Source organism: Cynara cardunculus, assembly GCF_001531365.2.
Source record: "Cynara cardunculus var. scolymus isolate 2C chromosome LG 17, CcrdV1, whole genome shotgun sequence".
Lineage (NCBI taxonomy): Eukaryota > Viridiplantae > Streptophyta > Magnoliopsida > Asterales > Asteraceae > Cynara > Cynara cardunculus.
Window position 1 is genome coordinate 2144574 of NC_037544.1, and position 5560 is coordinate 2150133.

Here is a 5560-nt window from a genome sequence, read left to right on the forward strand (position 1 = left end):
GATCTTCATTGAACCATTATGCTTGCTCTCTTCTGTCATATTTGTGTAAGGATTTAGGTGCCATTTAATTTCAGTGAACCACGAGCAAAGATTTAGTGGTAATATGCTTATGGGTTAGGGCCTATTGCTATTGTGTACTCTATGAGGTTGGATTTAGTAAAAGGTAAATTGTCCAAAAAAAGCCACTTTTGGCCCATATGCATGTTGCGTAAGTGATAGCAGGGACGGACCCAGGTGGTTCATGTGGTGGTACGTGTTACTTTTTAATTCGTTCATTGGTCGTAGTGTAAAAAGTTATAAAGTCGTGAAAAGTGTCATCGTATTAATTTGTTGTGTGTCATCATATATATTTTGAAACTACTAGAAGAGTGTTCGCATAATATAGCGAGATATATCTCAATTTTAATGTTTCGTTTTATTATTTATCTTTATCGATATAATACGGTTTTTAGTGGTTTTGAGAAAACGATAATGTTTTTATTTTTTGGATAAAATATAAATTTAAAGATATCATAAAAATTTGGAACAAAAGTATATCGATATTAGTATCGAATTTACTACTTAAAGTTTTGATTTTTTTGTGTAATTTTCTTAATTTGATATTTAATTTAGAATTAATAACGAAGTAATTTATTTGCCGTTTAATAATATAATTTTTATAAAGATAATCATTAAGTATTTTGTTACCATGATTATCCTAATTATATTTTAGATTTTTTATATTTAAAATGAGATATATATCTCGTATTTGATTATGTTTATCTATAATTAGTTACACAAATTCAAAATTGACGTTTTAATAAGTTATCTTACACACAATTTGTTTTTTATCTTGAATTTTAAGTAATATGCATGAATAAACAGTACTTTATGCATAAAAAATGGTTTTTAATTTTTTTTGTCAAATGATTTATAATATAGTATAGATAATGAGGATATAAGTTTTTCTTAGTATAATTGGTTTGCAAGGAGTTTTTTCGACTAAGATCCGAGTTTGAATCATGTTAGTGTTATTTTTTTAGTTTTTTGCATTTAATTTCAAATTTATTATGTTTCTGAAAAAAATTGCAATAGAAGGCTTGAACACATGATCTCAATATGAAAAACAATGAACTAACCAATTGACTAATGATGATTTTGTGAAATATTTGTATATTTGTTTCTTACAGTCAAATTGTGTCACCGCTTGAAGAAAAAATTGCGACCGTCCTCTGAGTGCTAGGGGTGTAAAGGAGCCAATGGGTCGAGTAGTGGGTTATTCGAGCTCGGCTCAAAGAAAATTATACTAGGCTCGAGCTCGAATATTGAGTTATCGAGCTCCATGCTCGTTTATAGGCTTGTACTCGCGTAGTGTTGCTATATGTACACATATTTATATCAAAATCAAATTAAATCATACACTGAAAATTTAAAAATCAAGAGGCCGTTTACCAATTTATCTGGTAAACGTTTACTGGTAAAATTTAACCCTACCATTTATTCACCGAGTTAGATTTTAATCCACCAAAACATTATCATATGCAACAATTTATCCGGTAAAACGCTTACCGTGGTAAGAGTCGTCGCCCTCACTTACCGGGTAAGACTCTTAATCATTGTCTCGCTCTTACCGGGTAAAATTCTTGGTCCTTACAATATTAATCTGGTAAGGTAATATGACTTGGTATTCACTTACCCGAGTAATATAACACTAATAATTCCTAGATGTGTTTCGTGTCTTTAGGTAAAAGAAGTTTTGTACATGTTTTTGCGGTTTTTTATGAGTTTTTGTTTTTGAAATCATAATATGTAAATTAATAACTTAGAACTTGTTTGTTAGCAGTTTAATGAGACTAACAGCTTATTTGGTCAGCTATACATTGTTATTTGGTATGTCCCGTCAACTTAATTGTTTGATAGTGGCTTAATAATATAAAAAGTGACTTATTCGGTAAGAAAATTGTAGCTTTGACCTCTTATCACGCTCTACTTTTCTTTGAACCTGCTTAGAGGGTTTTTCGACCAGACACAAAACAATACAAGTAAAGACAAACCATGCCAACAAATTAATCTCGGGAAAGAAAATCAAACTGTCTGAAATTTGCCTTCTTGGTATTCAGATTTCAACAGTTTAACATGAGAACGATTTGCAAATGAGAAGAACGTTGGGTTTTTGACAAGATAAGAGAAAAATGTTTAAGTTCAATTAATGCATTTTGCCCCACTGTTGTGGATGGTTTTAGAGTCGACGAAACAAATGGGTCGTTTAGACAATTTTCAATCGAAACGTACAACACAAAAAATCGTGTTCTGCCTCCAACCAAACTGTATAACATGACATTGTGTACAGAATAGAGAATCACAAATTTTGATGAGAATAAAAACTACGTCGAGTACGAAATTGAGTCTATATCGAACTAAATTTTTTAATCTTCATCTGTCAAAAGTATCTCTTGCATCCACTATCGAAACTTGTGACTCTACATTATCATCAACTCTGGGAAAATTGCACTAAAATGGTACCAACTTTCACCTGATTCCTATTTTGGGGAACCAACTTTCAAAATCGTCATTTAGGGGTCTCTATCAAACTTTTTGTTTATTTAAGGATCTGGTTGATCTGTTGAACATGTGACAGGTAATTTAAGGGTCTCTATCAAACTTTTGTTTTGATTTGTCAAATTTGATTTAAACTTTAATATTGATACGGATTGGTTGGATATAAAAATCTTAAATGTGATATTTAATATTTATTTTTTATTGCATCAATTAAGTTTTTTCTATTAAATTGATTTTTGTATTGTATTAGTAAAAAACAATTTTTATTGTGGTAATTTGGATTTTTATTTTTTGTAAAAAATCTTCAATTTGATATATGAATTTAAAAAAAAAACGAGATTTGAAATGAAAAATAAATTTTATTGCATTAATTTTTGAGAAAAATTGAATTTTAGTTATTTTTCTATAATTATTTTGCAATTTTAAATATGACGTGAAATATTAGTTTTAAAATAAAAAATTAATATGACGTGAAATATCTTAGTTGGCAAAAAATCTAGATGATATCAGCATTAATAGGTCAACGAGACCCTTAAATAAACAAAAAGTTTGATAGAGACCTCTAAATGACGATTTTAAAAGTTGGTTCCCCAAAATAGGAATAAGGTGAAAGTTGGTTCCATTTTGGTGCAATTTTTCCTTGTTAAATATACTGAGTGGGCTGGATTCATTATTCTTTGAGGATCAGCTAGCAAAGAAAGCAAAGAATCTGATAACGCCTATTCACGTGAAGTAGTTTATAATCTCATCATGCTATTTCTTTCACTTGTTAGCCAGCTACCCAACAGTAACGAACTCGACTGACTCAGTATCTTCAACAATACGATTATCACATTGGCAATATTATTGTTGACAGAATAAGTGACGATGAGAAAGGCAGAGTAGCATAGTATATTCATCGTTCACCATCATCCCTAGTTCCATCATCCATTATCTCCTCACTTTCGTTTCCAAAGTATTCCTACGAACTTCTTCCTCCGCCACTATATCTTTCCTTATCAAACCCTGTTAAGCTCCACTGATATCGAGTATACGTCAAAACAAACCAAACTTCAATTCTATTAGGTGTGTTTGGTGTCAGGACATGACATGACAGAACAAGACATGACTGGACTGGACATGACAAGATAGAACAACTGTTCAATTTTTGGTAAGATAGAACTGGACAGAACAGAACAAATAAAAATGACCAATTTACCTCTGGTGAGTTGTTTATTTTAATTAATTWATGTAATTTATTAAATTATAATAGAATAACTATTTGTTATAACAAAATATACCATTTGAAGTTTTTGTTAAAACAATTAAAATGACACTAAATAAAAAGTTTATGTAGTTTTCTATTTTTTTTTCTACATTATTTTTTATTATTAATGTATAATAAATTACATAAATTAATAAAAATATAGAAACCATATAAAAATAATATTTCGAAGACAGTAAAATAAAAATTTAAGAAACATAAAATACAACAAATAAAATTTAAAGAATAAATAAAATATAAAAAAAAGACCTATTTGATGTCTTAGAAGAGAATTAAGTTTTATTTTGAGATTATATTGGTAAAATATAAGTCTGTTTTACATTGTTCCATCTTGTTCCATGGGGTAGGGGTGGAACAGGCCTGTTCTATTATGTTCATGTATGTTCCATATAAAATTTATGTCAAACATGAGACAGAGATTCTTGTCCTGTTCTATCTTGTCCATGTCCATGTCCAGTGTACTAAATGCACCTTTAAGTTCTTGTTAAATACCATAAAAACAGTAAAAGAAAAGGCTATTATTATCATATCAAATTAAATGTATTATATATTTAAATAAACCCCATAATATAATTATGAGAATCTAGACAAATGATTAACAACCCTTATTAAAAATAAATAATAATTTAATTTTTTATTTATATTATTAATAAATGTAAGTAGTGTGGCATAAGTTGAGTGGATAGGGTTAATTAATAATGGCATTAATTGTAGGTAAGTTGGTCAAATAGAGTGTGCCCACATAACCATTAAGACACAAGTATTAGTCCCCAAAAAGGGTCTCCTCCCATTAAGCCAAATAGGAGACAATGGCTTTGTGAGGGTCTTGAGTTGTCTCCATATGTTTGGGATTTGAGACATAACAAGTGTGACATTCAAGTTTTCATCAATTATATTATACCTTAATGAAAAAGACTCTATTTAAGATATGATAAATGTGTTAAAATTTGCAAGTTTTTTTACTAAAAGTTATAAACAATGGTGGGTTTGGGATCTTTATCGAACGGGTGCATCTTTAAAGTATATGAAAGGCTTGTAAAGTCGTTCGATGTGTTTTTAGCTGAATTACACTGTTTCAATGGATTTTTTATGTTTTTTTGGTTGATTTCGAGGGACTTTTTTGGTTTTTGGTTGATTTTAAGGGATTCTTTTGGTTTTTTGGTTGATTTTTCTAATATCCTAGAGCACTGCTCAAGTTTATCGGATGCATCTTTCATACTCAAACAAAATTGTACTTGCAAAAATTGGTTGTGCGGATGCATGGGACCCCGCTCATCAACTCATAGGTCTGCCCTTGGATATAAATCTAGTATGTTATTATATATATATATAGATATATATATATATATAGAGAGAGAGAGAGAGAGAGAGAGAGATGAGCGATCAAATGAAAACCACTCCAATTTGTAAAAACCGTAAAAACTACTCTCATTCAGGGGAACGTTCAAATAAAAACCACCTAATTTGTACAAACCGTACAAACTTCATTCAACTAATCATAATTTTTCATTTTGTTCATTTTTTTGTAATTATGAGAGATTGATTAATCATTTTTATTGTGGATGATGTTAATCATGGATATTATCATCTTCATTATTTTAATTTTAGAAAAATACATGAAACAGTTTCATTAATTTTAGAGAAATACATGAAACAGTTTTATTAAGTAGTATATGAAACAATTTCATAACCATATATGAAACAATTTCATCAAAAAAAGTATTATATGAAACAATTTCACAAGATTAAACAATTTCA